This window comes from Heterodontus francisci, chromosome 29, assembly GCF_036365525.1.
Source record: "Heterodontus francisci isolate sHetFra1 chromosome 29, sHetFra1.hap1, whole genome shotgun sequence".
In the NCBI taxonomy this organism is placed as follows: Eukaryota; Metazoa; Chordata; class Chondrichthyes; order Heterodontiformes; family Heterodontidae; genus Heterodontus; species Heterodontus francisci.
In genome coordinates, this window is record NC_090399.1 from 11,949,548 (window position 1) to 11,974,022 (window position 24,475).

At 44.3% G+C, this 24,475-nt stretch overlaps 1 pseudogene; it reads right to left on the reverse strand.

Annotated features, from left to right (window-relative positions):
- LOC137346118 (zinc-binding protein A33-like) overlaps nucleotides 1-24,475 on the reverse strand; it is a 114,046-nt pseudogene that overhangs the window by 86,270 nt on the left and 3,301 nt on the right.

The following is a 24,475-nucleotide window of genomic DNA, read 5'->3' on the forward strand; positions in this document are numbered from 1 at the left end:
CTGAAAGCAGTAGTGTTAACACTGTGAGTGATCCCGGGAGTGTGAGCCTGTCAGTTCTCTGAAAGCAGTAGTGTTAACACTGTGAGTAATCCTGGGAGTGTGAGTCTGTCTGTTCTCTGAAAGCAGTAGTGTTAACACTGTGAGTGATCCCGGGAATGTGAGCCTGTTTGTTCTCTGAAAGCAGTAGTGTTAACACTGTGAGTAATCCTGGGAGTGTGAGCCTGTCTGTTCTCTGAAAGCAGTAGTGTTAACACTGTGAGTGATCCTAATCCAGGAGTGTGAGTCTGTCTGTTCTCTGAAAGCAGTAGTGTTAACACTGTGAGTAATCCTGGGAGTGTGAGTCTGTCTGTTCTCTGAAAGCAGTAGTGTTAACTCTATGAGTGATCCCGGGAGTGTGAGCCTGTCTGTTCTCTGTACGCAGTAGTGTTAACACTGTGAGTGATCCCGGGAGTGTGAGCCTGTCTGTTCTCTGAAAGCAGTAGTGTTCACACTGTGAGTGACCCCGGGAATGTGAGCCTGTCTGTTCTCTGAAAGCAGTAGTGTTAACACTGTGAGTGATCCTAATCCAGGAGTGTGAGTCTGTCTGTTCTCTGAAAGCAGTAGTGTTAACACTGTGGCCTGGTCCAATCTGCACCTTCTCCTTTGTTATCTCTTGCCCAACCCCCACCTCACTTGTTTCTAATCTATGACTTTTCTAAGATTTGTCCGTTCCGAAGAAGGGTCGCTGACCCGAAACGTTAACTCTGCTTCTCTTTCCACAGATGCTGCCAGACCTGCTGAGTGATTCCAGCATTTCTTGTTTTTGTTTCAGAATTCCAGCAGCCGCAGTATTTTGCTTTTATTTTCGTGTTAACACTGTGAGTGATCCTGGGAGTGTGAGCCTGTCTGTTCTCTGAAAGCAGTTGTGTTAACACTGTGAGTGATCCCGGGAGTGTGAGCCTGTCTGTTCTCTGAAAGCAGTAGTGTTAGCACTGTGAGTGATCCTAACCCAGAAGTGTGTGCCAGACTGTTCACTGAAAGCAGTCGTATTAACACTGTGAACGTTAAGGCATGTCTGATTATTTTTTACATTTTACCAATGTTTATTGTTTTTTGTTATATGTTCTGAATACCATCTCGGTCAAAAAAGATTTATCCTCCTTCCTATCGAACCGCATTATTGTAAAATTCTAGTGTGATTATACAATTAGTGATTTTCAAATGCTTCAATTTAGATAATTCCTGCTTTAAAGGTACCATGCACTCACCTTGTTCCCCAATGTACCATTTTTACACTGGGGCGGTTGCATCTTGCGAATAAATTGCGTCAAGCTGGAACATTTTCTATTGGAACTGTGAAAAAAAAGGTACAAAACAATTCTCGATTACAAGCAATGTAAATGAAAAATTAAATAATCTTGTACGGAGTCTTTTGGATTCGTCAATATTGATTTTTTTAATATTCATTCATGGGATGTGTGTGTTGCTGGCTAGGCCAGCATTTATTGTCCATCCCTAATTTATCTTGAGAAGGTGGTGGTGAGCTGCCTTCTTGAACAGCTGCAGGCCATGTGGGGTAGGTACACCCACAGTGCTGTTAGGAAGGGAGTTCCAGGATTTTGACCCAGCGACAATGAAGGAACGGCGATATAGTTCCAAATGAGGATGATGTGTGGCTTGGAGGGGAACTTGCAGGTGGTGGCATTCCCATGTATTTGCTGCCCCTTGTCCTTCTGGGTGGTAGTGGCCGCGGGTTTGAAAGGTGCTGTCTAAGGAGCCTTGGTGCGTTGCTGCAGTGCATCTTCTAGATGGTACACACTGCTGCCAGTGTGCAGGTGGTGGAGGGAAGTGAATGTTGTGGATGGGGGGCCAATCAAGCGGGCTGCTTTGTCCTGGGTGGCGTCTAGCTTCTTGAGTGTTGTTGGAGCTGCACCCATCCAGGCAAGTGGAGGGTATTCCATCACACTCCTGACTTGTGCTTTGAGATGGTGGACAGGCGTTGGAGAGTCAGGAGGTGAGTTACCTGCCATTGATAGCTTTGGAATCTGTATTATGAATGGAGTTTTCTGTTTCCCTCGTCAACTTCCATGCTGAGCAGCTAATTAATCCTCAGTTTTTGCTTCCATTTCATCTGTATTGTCATCCCCTTCGAACTCAGCAGTTTCCTGATCCAGTCACTCAAGTTGCCTCACCAGTTCTGTCTCATCAGTATCTGTAACCACCTTGGGCTCCATCTGAATATTGAACATTCCCCTTTTCTCCTCAATCTGCTCTTTTATTATAGATGTGGCTTGGTTTAAAGTAGAAAGGGATTACATTACTCAATGCCGAGACCTTAAATGACTCTGCAACTGACAAGATCAAATTATACATTCCAGACAAACCGTTGGGTGTATCTTGTCCCCTAGGGGGACCAATCAGAAACCTAGACCAGCCCACTTGTGATGCAAATAAATGCTGCCCTGGGCATGAAAGAAATGTGCACTGAGAGACAGAAGAGAAATTCAACATCCCATCCCATCCACATGTGTCAAACTTAGTGGAAGGAACAAGTAGAACATTTCAAACTCTCCTGAAGAAATTAGCCTGTGAGATCAGGACCTAATTTTGTTGGTAATTAAAGAACAATGTTTAAAAGTACTGATTTTGACTTTTGAGGCCATGACGTTATGAAAGAGTGTCTCCTGGAATCTCCTTGCTGCTCTGTTGGATTTTGTCGTGACAAGTTTAGTACAGAACTTTAGTTAGGCCACACTTAGAATATTGCGTGCAATTCTGGTCGCCACACTACCAGAAGGATATGGAGGCTTTGGAGAGGGTACAGAAGAGGTTTACCAGGATGTTGCCTGGTCTGGAGGGCATTAGCTATGAGGAGAGGTTGGATAAACCCGGATTGTTTTCATTGGAACGACGGAGGTGGAGGGGCGACATGGTAGAGGTTTACAAAGTTATGAGAGGCATGGACAGAGTGGATAGTCAGAAGCTTTTTCCCAGGGTGGAGGAGTCAGTTACTAGGGGACATAGGTTTAAGGTGCGAGGGGCAAAGTTTAGAGGGGATGTGCGACATTTAAGAGGCATCTTGACAAATACATGAATAGGATGGGAATAGAGGGATACGGTCCCCGGAAGCGCAGAAGGTTTTATTTTAGGCAGGCATCAAGATCAGCGCAGGCTTGGAGGGCCGAATGGCCTGTTCCTGTGCTGTACTGTTCTTTGTTTTAAGTTGGGAGATACCCGAATACCTGAATGACAATTGGCACTGCAAAAATGTGCTGATATTTAGAATGATGCACCAAAACTTTAAAAAGAGTCACAGAGTCATTACAGCACTTAAGGAGGCCAGTCGGCCCATTGAGTTCATGCTGGCTCTCTATAGAGCAATCCAGTCAGTCCCATTCCCCCCACCATATCCCCGTAGCCCTGCAGGTTTATCACCCTCAAGTTCCCATTCAATTTCCTTTAGCAATCATTCACTGTCTCCGCTTCCACCACCCTTGTAGGCAGTGAGTTCTGGATCATTACCACTCATTGTGTAAAAAAGTTCTTCCTCATATTCCCCTAGCATCTCTTGCCCAAAACATTATATTTGTGTTCCCTAGTCCTTGTACGATCAGCTTATGGGAACAGCTTTTCTTTGTCTACCTTAGCTTAACCTGTCATAATCTTGCACACCTCTATCAAATCTTCACTCAATCTCCTTTGCTCCTTTTGGCAATGACAGGAAAGCAAAAACTACATCAACCTGAGGATGACCATTGAACAGAAGCTTCAACGGACCAGTCATACCAACAACATAGCTACTAGGCACTCTGATCAGCGGCTTACTTTCTGATCCCACCCCCCACCTCCAAACATTTTTCCACCATCCATTAGGCTGCAGTCAAGATTCTGAATGAATCTCCTCACCTGGATGGGTTTATTGAATTAACACTCCAGAATCTCAGCACTGACCAGGACCAAGCAGTCAGCTTGACAGGTGCCGGTGCCAGTGAACAGAATATTCACCCGCTTCATCACCAATGAATTGTGGCTGGAATATTTCCTGTTTACAGGACGAACTGCAGTGTCCCGGCAAGCTTCAATTAGTGACACCTCTCAGTGCTGCAAACTTTGCCACAAGGAAGGACAAGAGCAGCAATGTGGCAGGAACACCATCAATCCCATCATCATCCTGACTGGCAAGTATACTGCTGTTTCTTCATCAGTGCTGGGTCAAAACTCTGGAATCCCCCCACCTGATATCCTGTGGCAGTATCATCCCCACCAAGACTGCAGTGATTGGACGGGAATCCCCACCATCCCTTCTCAGGGTAACTAGGAATGGACAATAAGTGCATTCTTGATAGTGTTGCTGATATATTAAACAATATTTCCAGCAACTGCTATCTGAGTCAAACTCACTCTGTTTCCGGGTACAGGTCTCAATTGCTGCTGCATATCTCCCTCTCAGGCCTGGACTGTGTACAACTCTGGGCACCACACATTAAAAAAGGTTATATTGGCCTTGGAAGGAATGCAGTGCAGATTCACCAGGATGTTACCAAGGCTTCGAAGGTTAATTTACGAGGAAAGATTACACAAAATAGGCTTGTATTATACAGAATATAGAAGACTAAGGGGTGATTTGATTGAGGTTTTTTAGGATTTTGAAAGGAATTGATAAGGTAGGTGGAGACAAACATTTTCCGCTGGTGAAGGAGTCTAGGACAAGGAGACATAACATTAAAATCAAAGCCAGGCAATTCAGGAGAGAAGTTAGGAAACACTTCTTCACACAAAGGGCGGTAGAAATGTGGAATTCTTTCACACAGAAAACAGTGGAAGCACGCTCAATTAATAGTTTTAAATCTGAGATCGATTGAGTTTCGCTAGCCAAGGGTATGAAGGATTATGGAACCAAGGCGGAAACTGGAGTTCGAATACAGATCAGCCATGATCTGATTGAATGGTGGATCAGGTTTGAGGGACTGAATGGCTTCCTTCTGTTCCTATGTTCCTGAAGCAGCAGTTGAGACCTGGATATAGAGGTAGTTCGGGTCAGGTGGAACACACTTCAGGTGTGCACTATCTGGTTTCTACCCAGGAGGCAGAGGAGGAAAATCAGTTCTTACATACTTGACAAGTTGTGGTATCCCATTCCAAAGTTGAACTCCAAGCTCTTTATTAAAACCTGATGTGGTCCCTCTGCCCAAGTCTGAGCCATCGAGTTATATCAAGAATAAAATTGGATCCATCATTGACCTCTAGGGGGCTCCACTTCCAGACATTAACAATTAGAGCAACATCCATTCATTTCCTGTCTGTCAACTCACTTTCTATCCAAGCTTCAGAAAATAGCTGGAAATACTCAGCAGATCAGGAAGCATCTGTGGAGAGAGAAACAGAGTTAACGTTTCGGGTCTGTGACCTTTCATCGGAACTGGAAGAAATTAGAAATGTGACAGTTTGCAAACAAGTACCGAGCCAGGGGAAAAAAAGATGGAGTGTAAAAAAAAAAGGGAAGGTCTGTGATCGGATGGAGAGCAGGAGTAATTCAATGATAAAACAGATGATGGTGTGAGGCAAAGGAGGGTGGGAATGGGACGAGTGAAGAAATAAAAGATGGGTCGAGAGGAGCTGTAAACATCAGCAGCAGAGCCTGGAACTCACTGCCCATATTCTACACACAAAAGATGTTAGAAGTTTGGAATTCTCTTCCACAAGCAGCAGTTAATGTTGGGTCAATTGTTAATTTTAAATCTGAAATTGATAGATTTCTGTTTACCAAAGTTTTAAGGGATGTGGGGCTTAAGGGGCTGAATGGCCTCCTCCTGTCTCTATCTGTCTGGGTTTGGGTGAGATTTTAACTCCAGTTCCCTCACATTCAATCTGCACGCGGGAGTTGGGGTGGTGGAGGAGGGGAGGAAGAGGCTGTTTAAAAATGTTCCCAGGGACATGTTGGAGAGAGAAGCTGCAGTTGTCTGAGGGCCCTGGAGGTATAGACGGGGCCAGAACAGGCTGATCCAGGCTGGACAGGATTAGTGAGCCAGGTTCTAGTCCCACAGAGGCAGGGAGGTCAGGGGGGACCATTGCCTCACCCGCGACCCGGAGCTGCTACTCACTCCAAACACAAACCGTGAGCTTTTTAAAACCCTCTGTGATGTCAAGCTGTGCACATAACACAAACCGCGAGCTCTTTCAAGCCCTCTGTGGCGTCAGGCCACACTCTCATGCAGACACTCAAACCATTCTTTTTCTCTCTTCTCCCCCACCCAGTTATGTCACAGCTCCTTTTTCTCGACCCTGTGCACCATTTCACCACTTTTTCCCCTGTGGGTCAGCACATTTTCCTTTGCGGCTGCTGTCAGTCAAATCTGTGTAAAAGGGGGCTCAATTGGTTTCCCCTCCCGATTCCAGCAACAGCCGTATAAACCATAGCCCAGTAAAACTGACAATTTTATTTTATTCATTCATGTGAGGGGGACATTCCTGGCAAGGCCAGCAATTATTGCCCCTCTCTAATTGCCTTTGAGAAGGTGGTGGTGAGCCATCATCTTGAACCGCTGCGGTACATCTGGTGTAGGTACACCCACAGTGCTGTTAGGGAGGGAGTTCCAGGAATTTGGCCCAGCGACAGCATGTTTTGCTGATTAAGTGCCATTTGATCGCACTGTGGTGTCCTTGGGAATGGAGTGAGGTTTAGCCGCATTTGGTATAAGAAATTAGGTAGTGATTAAGTCAGAAGTAGTAAGGCTGTTGAACATAAACGTTTCTTCTTTATTGTTTTCATTTCACTTTCCCTTTGCTAGCATGTGTGTTCTACAGCAGCCTCTAGAGCACACAATGTACAATGCAATTGCAATTTCAAAACACTACAACACCTTCCATCACTTTTCTGACGATTGAGACTAGACTGAAGGGGCTGCAATTAGCCGGATTGCATTTGTCCTGCTTTTTGTGGACAGGACATACCTGGACAATTTTCCACAATGTCGGGTAGATGGCACTGTTGTAGCTGTACTGGAACAGCTTGGCTAGCGGTACAGATAGTTCTGGAGCACAAGTCTTCAGCACTGCAGCTGGGATATTGTTGGGGCCTTTGCTGTATCTGGAATGTGACTTGAACTCACAACTTCTAACTCCATAGGCGAGAAACTGTTACCCACTGAACCAAGGCTGATACCCCAATGGCAACACACATGCTGCTTTCCAACAGGAGTCACAGGATAGTGATCAGGAGAATCCTCAATAATTTCCCCCTTCCTTAGCTGAGGCCACTGACACAACTTGGACACCACTCCCACTGCCTGATCTGAATATTTCGAGGTGGAACCTGGGATCTTCCTGATCTGTGTGACTCAGTGTAACACTGTACAGTGCCTCTGTCAACTGGAACATTAATAACATCTCGTCTATTACACACATAAGCTTTACATCATGTTTCCCCCAACAATGGGAAGAGAAGACCCCTCTCCTAACCCGCTCCTACTCCCCCCTCCACCCACTGCACACACAGATTACAAAGACCTCGCTGCTCCACAGGGAGGGAAGAGTGATAATAAAGTCAACAGTGGTTTGGAGCACAGATCCACAGCACAAAACAGACCCTAATCTGATATGAAATTGGAATTCTCACTCACTGCTCAGGTGTCCAATTAATTAATGGTTCCCCAGGCCTCCCCTGTTCCATTTACAGAATCATAGAATGTTACAGCACAGAAGGCCATTCGGCTCATCATGCCTGTGCAGGCTCTTTGAAAGAACTATGCAATTTGTCCTGCAACCCCTGCTATTTCCCTATTGTTCTGCAAATATTCCTTCACAAGTATTTATCTAATTCCCTTTTGAAAGTTACTTTTGAATCTGCAGGATGTGAGATTGATTGGCACATATGCAATCAAACACAAGAAGGGGCAGTGGTAGCAATGGAAGGTGAGCAGGGTAACAGAGACAAAGGGAGGTCACATCAAAGAGAGGAGGAGAACTTCCTCAAGGTGGACATTCCTGGAGAAGTGGCAGTGAATTAAACAATAAGAACAAACAGTAAAATCTGATGGTGTTCTGACAAAGGCTCCACTGCTCAGACATTGAGTTGTTTGCTCTCTCCACTCTTGCTACCTGACCTGCTGACCTCCAGTATTTCCTGCCGTTATTTGTGATCTACATACGAACATATGAATTAGGAGCAGGAGTATGCCATTCGGCCCTTCGAGTCTGCGCCACCTTTCAATTAGATCATGGCTGATCTGATTGAACCTCAACTCAACATTCCCACCTACCCTCAATAACCTTTCACCCCTTATCAAGAATTTATCTACCTCTGCCTTAAAAATATTCAAAGACTCTGCTTTCACCGCCTTTGAGGAAGAGAATTCCAAAGACTCATGACCCTCTGAGAGAAAAAATTTCTCATCACTGACTTAAATGGGAGACTCCTTATTTTTAAACAGTGATCCCTAGTTCTAGATTCTCCCACAAGACAAAACATCCTTTCCACATCCACCTTGTCAAGACCCCTCAGGATCTTATATGTTATATCTTTCAATCAGGTCATCTCTTACTCTTCTAAACTCCAGCGGATACAAGCCTGTCCAACATTTCCCTCATAAGACAGCCCGCCCATTCCAGGTATTAGTCTAGTAAAACTTCTCTGAACTTCTTCCAACGCATTTACATCCTTCCTTAAATAAGGAGACCAATACTGTACACAGTACTCCAGATGTGGTCTCACCGATGCCCTATATAGCTGAAGTATGACCTCCCTACTTTTGTATTCAATTCCTTTCGCAATAAATGATAACATTTATTAGATTTCCTAATTACTTGCTGTACCTGCATACTAATCTTTTGTGATTCATGCACTAGGACTCCCAGATCCCTCTGCATCTCAGAGCTCTTCAATCTCTCACCATTTAGATAATATGCTTCTTTTTTATTCTTCCTGCCAAAATGGACAATTTCACATTTTCCCACATTATACTCCATTTGCCAGATCTTTGCCCACTCACTTAACCTATCTATATCCCTTTGCAGCCTCCTTATGTCCTCTTCACAACTTACTTTCCTACCTGTCTTTGTGTCATCAGCAAATTTAGCAACCATACCTTCAGTCCCTTCATCCAAGTCATTTCTATAAATTGTAAAATGTTGAGGCCCCAGCACTGATCCCTGTGGTATACCACTTGTTACATCTTGCCAACCAGAAAATGACCCATTTAAGCCTACTCTCGGTTCCCTATTAGCTAACCAATCTTCTAACCATGCCAAAATGTTACCCCCTACACCATGAGCTTTTATTTTCCGCAATAACCTTTGATGTGGCACCTTATCAAATGCCTTCTGGAAACATCCACATCTGGAAACAGAACATCCACCTTTAAATAAGGAGACCAAAACTACACACAGTATTTGGGAAGTGGGCTCACCAATGCCCTGTATAACTGAAGCATAACATTCTTACTTTTATTTTCAATTCCTCTTGTAATAAAGGATAGCATTCCAATAGCCGTCTTTATTACTTGCTGTACCTGCAAACTAACCGTTTGTATCATGCAAAAGAACACCTAGATCCTGCTGCACCTCGGAATTCTGCAGTTGTACCCTGTTTAAAAAAATACTCTGCTGTTTTACTCTTCCTGCCAAAGTGAACAACTTCACATTTTTCCACATTATACTCCATCTGCCAGGTTTTTACCCACTCACTCAACCTATTTATGTCCTCCTCACAACATACTTTCCTACCTATCTTTGTGTCCATGACATCACTCCCTTCCATTTCCTGATTTACAGCTATTTCTAGGATGTTACTTGTATCCTCTTTGGTGAAGACTGATCCCTCCCAGCTCAGCATAGTGGGGAAAGTCTTCGCTCGTGTCGTTTTAAACAGACTCCAGAAGCTGGCTGTGTGTGTCTACCCTGAGGCACAGTGTGGCTTTCAAGCAGAGAGATCCACTATTGACAAACTGTTCTCCCTTCGCCAGCTACAGGAGAAATGCCGCGAACAACAGATGCCCCTCTATGTTGCTTTCATAGATCTCACCAAAGCCTTTGACCTCGTCAGCAGACGTGGTCTCTCCAGACTACTAGAAAAGATCAGATGTTCACCAAAGCTACTAAGTATCATCACTTCATTCCATGACAATATGAAAGGCACAATTCAGCATAGTGGTACCTTATCAGACCCCTTTCCTATCCTGAGTGGCGTGAAACAGGGCTGTGTTCTCGCACCTATACTGTTTGGGATCATCTTCTCCCTGCTGCTCTCACATGCATTCAAGTCGTCAGAAGAAGGAATTTTCCTCCACACAAGATCAGATGGCAGGTTGTTCAACCTTGCCCATCTAAGAGTGAAGACCAAAGTACGGAAGGTCCTCATCAGGAAACTCCCCTTTGCTGACAATGCTGCATTAACATCCCACACAGAGGAGTGTCTGCAGAGACTCATCCGACAGGATTGTGGCTGCCTGCAACAAATTTGGCCTAACCATCAGCCTCAAGAAAATGAACTGCATGGGACAGGATGTCAGAAATGCTCCATCCATCAATATCAGCAATCACACTCTGGAAGTGGTTCAAGAGTTAACCTATATAGGTTCAACTATCACCAGTAACCTGTCTCTCGATGCAGAAATCAACAAGCGCATGGGAAAGGCATCTGCAGCTATGTCCAGATTGGCCAAGAGGGTGTGGGAAAATGGTGCCTAGAGGTGGTTAGTGGTTTGTGGAGCAGCGCCTGGAGTGGCTATAAAGGCCATTTCTAGAGTGACAGACTCTTCCACAGGCGCTGCAGATAAAATTGGTTGTCAGGGCTGTTATACAGTTGGCTCTCTCCTTGCGCTTCTGTCTTTTTTCCTGCCAACTGCTAAGTCTCTTCGACTCGCCACTCTTTAGCCCCGCCTTTATGGCTGTCCGCAAGCTCTGGTGATCACTGGCAACTGACTCCCACAACTTGTGGTCAATGTCATAAGACTTCATGTCACGTTTTCAGATGTATTTAAAGCGGAGACATGGACAGCCAATGGGTATGATACCAGCGATGAGCTCGCTGTACAATGTGTCCTTGGGGATCCTGCCATCTTCCATGCGGCTCACATGGCCAAGCCATCTCAAGCGCCGCTGGCTCAGTAAGGTGTATATGCTGGGGATGTTGGCCACCTCGAGGACTTCTGCTTTGGAGATATGGTCCTGCCACCCAGTGCCAAGGATTCTCCAGAGGCAGCGAAGATGGAATGAATTGAGACGTCGCTCTTGGCTGACATACATTGGCCAGGCCTCGCTGATGTAGAGGAAGGTATATGTAGATTAAAATCCCTCATGATTATCGCCGTACCTTTCTGACAAGCACCCATTATATCTTCTTCCATATCCCGTCCTACTGTGTTGTTACTGTTAGGGGGCCTGTACACCACTCCTAAAAGTGACTTCTTGCCTTCATCATTCCTCATCTCGACACAAACCACTTCTCCATCCTGGTTTCCTGAACTTCGGTCACTCCTCTCCATTATGCTAATACCATCATTGATTAACAGATCCACCCCTCCTCCTTTTCCTAACTTCCTGTCCTTCCTAAATGTCATGTGCCCTTAAAGATTCAGTTCCCAATCTATGCCATCCTGCAGCCATGTCTTGTAATGGCCATCAGATCATACTTATTTATTTCTATTTATGTTATTAGTTCATCTGTTTTGTTTCAAATGCTCCGTGCATTCACATATAGAGCCTTTCGTATTTTCCTTTTATTATTTTTGCAACCTCTAGCCTTGTCTGCTGTGTTACTCTTAGATATGTAATCACTGTCCCATCCTGTCATGGTCTGTTTATCTTTTCCCATATTAATACGTTTCTCTCTTGCCTTGTCCCTACTCTTTGATTTACCATATCTTCCCAAATTTGATCCTATTGTTATGACTGACCGCTCCAGTCAAAGCCCCCAATCAAAATATATGATTCTGATTGTGGTGGGAGAAACACACTGTTAATTCAATCCCATCCCTCCACAGATCGCCTAACATATCATTTTAAACTTTCCAAATTGAAGAAAGACGCAGCCAAATTGTACCATCTATTAACCCCCAAATGAGGCTAACGAAACCAGGTGTCTTTAAATGAACAAATTAACTGTCTAATTAGAAAAGCTAAACACTATGAAGATATAAATAACATCTAAAATAGAAAAAAAATTAGAGTCCTTGCAAATTTACAGTCCAATGTTCCTTGAAGTCCTCACTGCTGTCCGATGGGGAAAAAAGGTTCTTCCACAGTAGAACAGTCCGTAGTCTAACTCCAGCAGTAAGTGATGCTTCCTTTTTCAGCGATGGATTTCAACAATTAACAACTTGTGAACACTTTCAAAAGAATCAATCTGACTTTAGAGTTTTTGATGGATAAAAGATTGCCACAGTCTAACTTCCCTTTCTTCAGTTCAAATTATGAGTTCTCTGTTTTGGCTTGACTTTTTTTTCGAATTTTGAGAGTTAATAATAATTAAACAGACTAAAATTCTCTTCCTTCAGTTTAAATGGCTGAGAGCTCTTTTTTCAGGTGGTAACACCACAGCTGTCTATCTGTGTTCTCTGTTAGAACAGACTGTCTTCAACTAATAAGCTAGTTCAAAATTGAATTGTAACAAATGTATCGTTTGATACGCACTCCAAGTGGCTGTATCCATGGTAACAAGAATGCACCCTTTGAATTGCAGTCTCCAAATGGTTGTATCCAACGGCAACCGAAAATGCGTTTTCTCTAACTCAAGGGGCCTGCTGGTTTTTAAAGCAGTACTGATCCTTTGCAAGACTTAAAGGCAAACCGTATATTCCCCGGAGAAGAAAAAAAAAACACAGGACCATGACACTATGCCCCCACTCTTTAGTTTAAAACCCTCTCGTCTTCCCTAGCTATGTGACTCGCTAGAACACCAGGTCCTGCACGGTTCAGATGTGGACTGTTCCAACATTACAGCCCCCACTTTTCCCAATACTGGTTCCAATGCCCCAAGAACCAGAACCCACTTCTACCTCACCAGTCTTTGAGCCATGCATTCATTTTTCTAATATTATTTGCCCTACTCCAATTTGCACGTGGCTCAGGTAATAATCCAGACTTTATTACCTTTGAGGTTCTGCTTCTTAATTTGCTGCCTAGTTCCTCATACTGACTATGTAGAACTCTTTCTTTGTTCTGCCTATGTTGTTGGTACCTACAAGGCCCATGACAACTGGATCCTATCCCTCCCATTGTAAGTTCCTCTCCAGCCCTGAGCAGCTATCCCAAACCCTGGCATTGGGCAGGCAACACAGCCTTCTGGACTCTCGCTCTTTGCTGCAGAGAACAGTGTCAGTCCCTCTCACTATGCTGTCCCCTACTATCACTACTTTCCTTTTTTCTCCCCCCCACTTGAATAGCTTCCTGTACCATGGTGCCATGGTCAGTCTGCTTATCCACACTACAGTCCTTGCTCTTGTCTGTATAAGCTACAAGAACCTCGAATTTGTTGCTCAATTGAAAGGGCTGCACCTCCTCCACTTCCAACTTCGCAATCCCCTTACCTTCCTGACTTGCAGTCACACCCTCCTGTCCCTGACCACTGACCAAAACATGATCCTATCCTATGGGGTGTAACTGCCTTCTGGAACAAAGTGTCCAGGTAAACATTCCCCCTCCCTGTTGCATCGCAGTGTCTGCAGCTCAGCCTCCAGCTCAATAACTTTGAACCAAAGCTCCTCAAGCCACAGATACTTACTACAGATGTGGTTGCCATGAATTGCCATGGCATCCAGGAGCTCCCACATACTGCGGCCATAACACATCACCTGCCATCTTTATTGCATTAATTTAATTAAATTTATTTTCTTTTAATTAGTTTTTAGCTCCCATCCTTACTGAACTTCCTCCCTACCAAACTCCCTTCTTCACACATAAAAACGAGAAATGCTGGAAATACTCAGCAGGTCTGGCAGCATCTGTATAGAGAGAAGCAGAGTTAACGTTTCAAGTCAGTGACCCTTCTTCACACTCTGCCCTCAAACAGCACTTGGTGCAGACCAGTTCTTGTTGCTTCGTCTGATGTTTCCTGTCTAATAAGGACACAGAGATATATCTCAGGAGTTTGCTGATCAAAATATTCTTGCCAGACAGGAGTGTACTATCAGTGTGTATTCAGTATGTACTGGGAACCTTCTCTCTACACTGTGTGGAAGCAAAGCATAAGAGGAAATAACTGGAACAATTCTGCCATCTGCTGGTATCACTGAGAAGTGGTTCATTTACTCAACATCATTCATGATGGGTTTGTCAAATGCAATTCTCATTTTGAATAAACTGCTTTGATCACAAAATCGTACAGCACAGAAGTAGGCTATTTGGCCCATCATGCCTGTACCAGCTCATTGTCCTGTAATGGATAGCACTTTCAATTAAGAAGAGACAATAAAATGCTGCCTTTGCCAACAATACCCACAAGAATGAATTTATAAAAAGGATAAGGGGACACAGGGTGAATATAGTAAAATAAAAGCTCAAGACTGAAAGTAGAGTGATTAACACTTGGAATGGTTTCCTGGAGCAGTAGAAACAGAAACACTGAAATTATCTGATAGAAAATGGAATGTCGCAATGAAGGGGAAACAGTAGAATATTCCTGGATGAATCAAGTAAGATGGGTGAACATCCATCCTAATCCTTAAATATTCTGTGAAGTTGCCCAAGGTGCATTGTTGAGTTAGGAAGAGTAACTGGGCCTCCTGCTCCTGAATCATCAGTACAACATAAAACAAAGCAAAAATACTGCAGATGCTGGAAACCTGAAACAAAGACAGAAAATGCTGAAACGCTGAGCAGGTCAGGGAACATCTGTGGAGACAATAGGAAAGTTAGCATTTCGGGCTACAAAAAAAAACAGAAATGGGGAAACATTATTGCAGATCACCTATCAGCGCAACGTTCTGATTGGCTGGGGGTCCCACCCCCAGTCTTTTCACCTGTCTTCTCGCCTGTCTCCAGAAATACTGGCATATCCATTGCTAGCAGTCCCAGAGAGAAAGTGGGAGATACAGTTATGGTCCGAAAATGTTAGTCAATATTCAGATAAAAAGAAAGACTTGCATTTAAATTGGCTTTTCATGGCCACCGGGCATCTTAAAGCACTTTACAGCCAATGAAGTGAAGTCACTGTTATACTGTAGGAAATTCTGGGACTGTTGAAATACATTCAAGATAGTTTTCTAGATTAGTGTGTCAAGGAACCAATTAGAGAACAGGGGTATTTTAAGTCTAGTTTAGTTCAATTAAATACAATATTAATTCATAACATTGTATTAAAAGAGCCTGTGGGGAACAGTGATCATAACATGCCAGAATTTTATATTGAGTTTGAGAGTGATTTAGTTATTTCCAAAAGGAGTGTTTTTGATCTGAACAAAGGTATGAGGAGTAAGTTGACTAAGGTAAACTGGGAAAGAAGATTAAAAGGTTTTGCAGGAAATAGGCAATGGCAAATATTTAAACAGTTAATTCATAAGTTGCAATAATTATACATTCCCTAAAGGAATAAAACCCCAAAGTGGTCCAACCATGGCGAACAAGGGAAGTTAAAGATAGTATTAGATTAAAGGGAGAGGTGTATAATGTTGCCAGAAAGAATAGGGAGCTTGATGTATGGAGGATTTTAAAATTCAGGAAAGGATGACAAAGAAATTGAAAAAGAAAGAGAAAATAGGATATGAGAGTAAACTAGCTGGAGGTGTAAGAACAGATAAAAAGGGAGAGATTCATGAGAGTAAATGTAGATCTCTTAGAGAACGAGACAGGAAAAATTATAAATGAGAATAAGGAAGCACTTCAATCAGCCACTCTTCAATCTAAATTCTGGCTCCGATATATTGATAACACTTTTGTCATATGGGAATATGATAGGAAAAATTCATTCCCAGAATATTCTAACTTCCCAAAGAAAGTCTATGACAGACAGACCTCGTGGTCATCTGCCTGCAGTGCCAATTCAGTCTCCTCTGAGGCAGCTAGGTTGATCATGCCTCACTCATCACAAATTCAGGATAACTGCAGGGGACCGTCACCTGCCACTGCTCTGTTTCTCTGACTTCCTGCAGTCTCTCTTTCACTACTGACGAAGCTACCACCTTCATCCCTGCCAGATCATTACCTAGGAGCAGGTCAACTCTGTCCACAGGCAGACTAGGGGCAATCCCTACACTCACCGGTCCCAAAGTAGGTCACACCCCAATTGCGCCCAGTGTAAAGGTACAGGCATACTCTGCCCTCCAATACCATTCACAACCATTTTAGAGTTTACTGCACTCTCTGGGGAAAGGTCAGGCCTTTTCCCAGTAAAAAGGATCTAGTGGCCCCTATGTCTCTGAGGATTACTATGGGCTTGCTTGCCCCACTCGAGGGGTATGGGGTTACTCTCCCTTCAGGGAAAAAACCCAGATACCCCTCAGGAATCCTATTAATTTGTCCTGCAATTGCAGCCGTAAGCTTCCTGGGTCTCACTCTTACTGCAGTCAAAGCCACAACTTGTTCTGCTGTGCTTTCCATCAGAGTCGCTTCTTTACTGAGCGGGTGTGCCCTGATTAACCCTACAGGTTTTCCCCTTAGTTTGCAACAGTCATCTCTTAAATGCCCTGTAATGTGGGGCATGGTGTTAATCAGGAGATTTGAGAAGCTTGTGGCATGGGTAGTATAGTAATAATGGGTGAGTTCAATCTGCACATAGACTGGGTAAACCTAATAAGCACTAATGCTGTGGAAGACGAGTTTCTGGAGTATGTTAGGGATGGTTTTCTAGAGAAGTATGTTGAGGAACTGACGAGCAAACAGGCTATTTTAGATATAGTATTATGTAATGAGAAAGGGCTAATTAATAATCATCTTGTAAAAGAATGTTTAGGGATGAGTGACCATAATATGATAGAATTTTACATTTTGTTTGAAAGTAAGGTAGTTCAATCTGAAGCCAGGGTGTTAAAGTTGAACAAAGGAAATTATGAAGGTAGGAGGGGCAAATTCGCTGAGCTGGATTGGGTAATTACATTAAAAGTGACGATAGCACATGGCTAATGGATAGTCTTTAAAGAAATATTGCATGGCTTGCAGCAACTTATATTCCTTCAAGGCACAAAAACCCCAAAAGTAAAGGCAGTCAACCGTGGCTAAAAAAGGAAGTTAAGGATTGTATAAGATTAAAAGAAAAGGCCTAGAAAGTTGCCAGAAATAGTAGTAAACCTGAGTATTGGGAGGATTTTAGAATATAGAAAAGGAGGACGTAGAAACTGATAAAGGAGAATAGAATATGAATGTAAGCCAGCAAAAAATATATAAACGGACTGTATAAGCTTGTACACGTATGTAAAATGGAAACTTTTGGCAATGACAAATGTGGGTCCATTACAGGCAGAGTCAGGAGAATTTATAATGGGGAATAAAGAAGTGGCAGAGAAGCTAAATGATTATTTTGTGTCTGTCTTCACTGAGGAAGATACAAGAGATCTCCCAGAATTAGAGATCCAAGGGATTAGGGGGAATGAGGAATTGAAGGAAATTGTATTAGTAAAAAGGTTGTATTAGATAAATTAATGGGGCTGAAGGTTGATAAGTCCCCAGGATCTGATATTCTGGAGTGGTTCCTGCAGATTGGAAGGTTGTAAATGTCACCCATTATTTAAGAAGGGAGGGAGAGAGAAAACAGGGAATTACAGACCTGTTAGCCTTACATCAGTCATTGGGAAAATGCTAGAATCTATTCTAAAGGATGTGATAAATGGACACTTGGATAATAATGATCTGATTGGGCAGAGTCAACATGGATTTATGAATGGGAAATCATGTTTGACGAACCTGTTGGAGTTTTTTGAGGATGTTACGAACAGAATTGATAAAGGGGAGTCAGTGGACGTGGTATACTTGGATTTTCAGAAGGCTTTTGATAAAGTCCCTCACAGGAGATTGCTTAGCAAAATTAAAGCACATGGGCTAGGAGGTAATATACTAGCATGCATTAAGAATTGGTTAACAGGCAGAAAGCAGACAGTAGGAATACACGGGTCATTCTCACGTTGGCAGGCTGTGGCTAGTGAGGTACCTCAGGAATCAGTGCTTGGGCCCCAGTTATTCACAAAATATATAAATGATTTGGATGTGGGAACCAAATGTAGTAATTCTAAGTTTGCAGATGACATAAAACTAGGTGGCAATGTGTGTTGTGAGGAAAATGCAAAGTGGCTTCAAGGGGATTTGGACAGACTTAGTGAGTGGCCAAGAACATGGCAGATGGAATATAATGTGGAAACATGTGAGGTTATTCACTTTTGTAAGAGGAACAGATGTGCAGAGTATTTCTTAAATGGTAAGAGATTAGAAAGTGTAGATGTACAAAGGGACCTGGGTATCCTTGTCATAACTCACTTAAAGCTAACATGCAGGTGCAGCAAGCAATTAGGAAGGCTAATAGTATGTTAGCCTTTATTGCAAGAGGATTTGAGTACAGGAGTAGTGAAGTCTTGCTTCAATTGTATAGAACTTTGGTTAGACCGCACTTGGTGTACTGTATGCAGATCTGGTCCCTTTACCTTAGGAAGGATATCATTGCCATCGAGGGAGTGCAACGAAGATTCACCAGACTTGTTCCTGGGATGGCGAGACTGTCCTATGAAGAGAGATTGGGGAAACTGTGCCTGTATTCTCCAGAATTTCGAAGAATGAGAGGTGATCTAATTGAAACTTAAAAATACTTAAAGGGATAGACAGAGTAGATACAGCTAATATGTTTCCCCTGGTTGGGGAGTCTAGAACCAGTGGACACAATTTCAAAATAAGGGGGAAGCCACTTAGGACAGAGATGAGGAGAAATTTCATTCCTCAGAGGGTTGTGAATCTGTGGAATTCTCTATCCCAGAGAGCTGTGGAAGCTCAGTCATTGAGTATGTTTAAAGTAGAGACTGACAGATTTCTAAATGCAACTGGCATAAGGGGATATGAGGATAGTGTGGGAAAAAGTCATTGAACTGGATGATCAGGCATGATCATATTGAATGGCGGGGCAGGCTTGATGGGCTGAATGGCCTACTCCTGCTTCTATGTTCCTATGCCCTGCTTTATTACAATGAAAGCGCACAGGTCTCTGGGTCTCACTCCTGCTTACAGCACCTTCCTTTTTGGCTGGAGGAGAGTCCCCTGTGTGTCTGCTTTTCTTTCCCTCCCAGGATTGCTGGGGCTGCGATCACCTTCCCACCCTTCGTCCTTTTCAGATTAGTGGGAGTGATTAGGAAATGTTTTCCCTGAGGCAACTGACTTATAAATGAGAGCAAACGCATTGGCCAGAACTGCGGCTTGCCGGGCTCTATCAGTCTTCTGTTCCTCTACATGTGTCTTTATGGAGATTGGGAGAGAGTTTTAAAATTCCTCTAGCAAAATTACTTCTCTGAGATTTTCATAGCTGAGCTGTACTTTAAGAGCCCTCAGCCACTGGTCAAAATCTAGCTGCTTGTATCTCTCAAATTCCAAGTAAGTTTAATCAACTTGCTTCTTGAAGGTTCTGAACTTTTAGAGATAGGCTAACTTATATGCCCGAGGATTTTTTGTCAGTTCATAATTTGATGAACTGTCATCTGGCAACATGGAATAAACCTCATGGGCTTTTCTAGTTAATTTACTCTGTAACAGCAGAGTCCAAGCCCCAGCTGGTTACTTTAACTACCTTGACACAAAAAACACTTCTGTGTCTCCCTCATTGAATTCTGGGATCAGTTGGGAATGTTATACCCAGCCCTGAATTAAGCTCCTCCATATTGGCCATGGTTTCGCTGGGGTTACTTTGTTGCCCCCTAGTTAACTCAAGCCACTTCAGCTCTCTCTCTCTTCGCATTCGCATTCTCTCTCAGCGGTGGCGTACTGGTATTATCACTGGACTGGTAACCCAGAGACCCAGGGTATTTCTCTGGGGACATGGGGTCGAATCCCACCACAGCAGAAGGTGGAATTTGAATTTAATTAATAAATCTGGAATTTTAAAAAAAGCTAGTCTAATGATGGCCATGAAACCATTGTCGATTGTTGTAAAAACCCATTTGGTTCACTAATGTCCTTGAGGGAAGGAAATCTGCTGTCCTTACCTGGTCTGGCCCACATGTGACTCCAGACCCACAGCAATGTGGTTAACTCTTACATGCCCTCTGAAATGGCCGAGCAAGCCACTCAGTTGTATCTAACCGCTACAAAGTCTATAAAAAGGAATGAAACCGGATGGACCACCCGGCATCGACCAAGGCACCGGAAACGACAACGGCAAAACCAGCCCTGTCGACCCTGCAAAGTCATCCTGACTAACATCTCGGGGCTTGTGCCAAAGTTGGGAGAGCTGTCCCACAGACTAGTCAAGCAACAGCCTGACATAGTCATACTCATGGAATCATACCTTACAGACAACGTCCCAGACACTGCCATCACCATCCCCGGGTATGTCCTGTCCCACCGGCAGGACAGACCCAGCAGAGGTGGTGGCACAGTGGTATACAGTCGGGAGGGAGTTGCCCTGGGAGTCCTCAACATCGACTCCGGAACCCATGATGTCTCATGGCATCAGGTCAAACATGGGCAAGGTAACCTTCGACTGATTACCAACTACCGCCCTCCCTCAGCTGATGATTCAGTACTCCTCCATGTTGAACACCACTTGGAGGAAGAACTGAGGGTGGCAAGGGCACAAAATGTACTCTGGGTGGGGGCCTTCAATGTCCATCATCAAGAGTGGCTCGGTAGCACCACTATTGACCGAGCTGGCCGAGTCCTAAAGGACATAGCTGCTAGACTGGGTCTGCGGCAGGTGGTGGGGAAACCAACACGAGGGAAAAACATACTTGACCTCGTCCTCACCAATCTGCCTGCCGCAGATGCTTCTGTCCATGACAGTATTGGTAGGAGTGACCACCGCACAGTCCTTGTGTAGACGAAGTCCTGCCTTCACATTGAGGATACCATCCATCGTGTTGTGTGGCACTATCACCGTGCTAAATGGGATAGATTTCGAACAGATCGAGCAATGCAAAACTGGGCATCCATGAGGCGCTGTGGGCCATCAGCAGCAGCAGAATTGTACTCATCCACAATCTGTAACCTCAAGGCCCAGCATATCCCCCACTCTACCATTACCATCAAGCCAGGAGACCAACCCTGGTTCAATGAATAGTGCAGGAGGGCATGCCAGCAGCAGCACCAGGCATACCTCAAAATGAGATATCAACCTGGTGAAGCTACAGCCCAGGACTGCTTGCGTGCCAAACTACGTAAGCAGCATGCGATAGACAGAGTTAAGCGATCCTATAACCAACGGATCAGATCGAAGCTCTGCAGTCCTGCCACATCCAGCCGTGAATGGTGGTGGACAATTAAACAACTAACTGGAGGAGGTGGCTCCACAAATATCCCCATCCTCAATGATGGGGGAGCCCAGCACATCAGTGCAAAAGATAAGGCTGAAGCATTTGTAACAATCTTCAGCCAGAAGTGCCAAGTTGATGATCCATCTCGGCCTCCTCCTGAAGTCCCCAGCATCACTGATGCCAGACTTCAGCCAATTCGATTCACTCCGCATGATATCAAGAAACGACTGAAGGCACTGGATACTGCAAAAGCTATGGGCCCTGACAATATTCCAGCAATAGTACTGAAGACCTGTGCTCCAGAACTTGCCACGCCCCTAGCCAAGCTGTTCCAGCACAACTACAACACTGGCATCCACCCTGCAATGTGGAAAATTGCCCAGGTATGTCCTGCACACAAAAAACAGGACAAGTCCAACCGGTCAATTACTGCCCCATCAGCCTACTCTCAATCATCAGTAAAGTGATGGAAGGTGTCAGCAACAGTGCCATCAAGCGGCACTTGCTTAGCAATACCTGCTCAGTGACACTCAGTTTGGGTTCCGCCAGGGCCACTCAGCTGCTGACCTCATTACAGCCTTGGTTCAAACATGGACAAAAGAGCTGAACTCAAGAGGTGAGGTGAGAGTGACTGCCCTTGACATCAAGGTAGCATTTGACCGAGTGTGGCATCAAGGAGCCCTAGCAAAACTGGAGTCAATGGAAATCAGGGGAAATCTCTCCGCTGGCTGGAGTCATACCTAGTGCAAAGGAAGATGGTTGTGGTTGTTGGAGATCAATCATCTGAGCTCCAGGACATCACTGCAGGAGTTCCTCAGGGTAGTGTCCGAGGCCCAACCATCTTCAGCTGCTTCATCAATGACCTTCCTTCAATCATAAGGTCAGAAGTGGGGATGTTCGCGGATGATTGCACAATGTTCAGCACCATTTGTGACTCCACAGAAACTAAAGCAGTCTGTGTAGAAATGCAGCAAGACCTGGACAATATCCAGACTTGGGCTGATAAGTGGTAAATAACATTCGCTCCACACAAGTGCCAGGCAATGACCATCTCCAACAAGAGAGAACCTAACCATCTCCCCTTGACATTCAACGGCATTATCATCGATGAATACCCCACTATCAACATCCTAGGGTAATAAAAGCAAAATACGGTGGATGCTGGAAATCTGAAATAAAAACAAGAAATGCTGGAACCACTCAGCAGGTCTGGCAGCATCAGTGAAAAGAGAAGCAGAGTTAACGTTTCGGGTCAGTGACCCTTCTTCAGAACTCAACATCTTAGGGGCTACCATTGACCAGAAACTGAACTGGAGTAGCCATGTAAATACTGTGGCTACAAGAGCAGGTCAGAGGCTGGGAATCCTGAGGCGAGTAACTCCCCTCCTGACTCCCACCTTCGCCAGAAACAGACCCAGTAATCCAGGAAACTAAAGCCCTCCCTCCTGCACCATCTCTTCAGCCACACATTCATCTGCTCTATCCTTTTATTCAGATACTCACTCGCACGTGGCACCGGGAGTAATCCAGAGATTACAACCTTTGAGGTCCTGCTCTTTAATCTGCTACCTAGGTCCCTAAATTCTTGTTGCAGGACCTCATCTCTCTTTCTGCCTATCTCATTGGTACCAATGTATACCACAATTTCTGACTGTTCCCCCTCCCCTTTCAGAATGTCCGACAGCCACTGCGAGACATCCTTGACCCTAGAACCAGGGAGGCAACATATCATCCTGGAGTCACGCTTGTGGCTGCAGAAACGCCTATTTATTCCCCTTATGATTGAATCCCCTATCATTATAGCCCTGCCCTCTTCTTCCTTCCCTCCTGTGCAGCACAGCCACCCATGATGCCATGAACTTGGCTCTTGCTTCAAGAGGACATAGACAGGCTGGTGGAATGGGTGAATATAGAGTCATAGAGAGATAAAAGCCCTTCGGCCCACCAAGTCTGTGCCGACCAACAGCCACCCATTTATACCAATCCTACATTAATCCCCACCATTCTCCTACCACCTACCGACACTAGGGGCAATTTACAATGGCCAATTTACCTCTCAACCTACAAGTCTTTGGCTGTGGGAGGAAACCGGAGCACCCAGTGGAAACCCACACGGTCACAGGGAGAATTTGCAAACTCTGCACAGGCAGTACCCAAAACTGAACCCGGGTCGCTGAAGCTGTGAGGCTGCGGTGCTAACCACTGCGCCACTGTGCTGCCCCAATGTGGCAACTGAAATTGATGGAGAAGTGTGAAGTGATTCATTTTGGTCAGAAGAATGAGGAGAGGCAATATAAAATAAAGGATACAATTCTAAAGAGGGTGCAGGAGCAGCAGAACCTGGAGATACATGTGCACAAATCATTGAAGGTTGCTGGGTTCCTGGGATTTATAAATCGGGACATGGAGTCAAAATGCAAAGAAGTTATGATGAATCTTTATAAAACAATGGTCTGGCCTCAACTGGAGTCTTGTGTCCAATTCTGGGCACCATACTTGAGCAAGGATGTGAAAGCATTAAAGCGGGTGCAGAAAAGATTTACAAGAATGGTTCCAGGTGTGAGGAATTTCAGTTACATGGATAGGTTGGAGAAGCAAGAAAAATCACGAGGGGTCTGGACAGAGCAGATAGTGAGAAACAGTTTCCTTTGTCAGATGAAAGAGAACCAGAGGGCATTGATTTAAGGTGATTGGCAAAAGAAGCAATGGTGACATGAGGAAAAATGTTTTAAAGCACCAATGATTAGGATCTGGAATGCACTGCCTGAGAGTGTGGTGGAGGCAGGTACAATTGGGGCCTTCAAAAGAAAATTGGACAATTGTCCGAAGAGAAAACATTTGCAGGGCTATGGGGAAAAGGCAGGGGTGTAGGACTAGGTGAGTTGCTCTTACAGAGAGCTGGCATGGACACAATGGGCCAAATGGCCTTGTTCTGTGCTGTAACCAGTTTATGATTCTATATATGATTCCCTGTGACCTTGTCCTATCAATACCTTCTCTTTTGTTATCTCTTGCCCCACCCCCGCTTTACTTGCTTAAAACCTTTTACATTTTTAATATTTTGGGGCCACTGCTGTTTGTCATTTTTATAAATGACCTGGATGAGGATGTAGAAGGGTGGGTTAGTA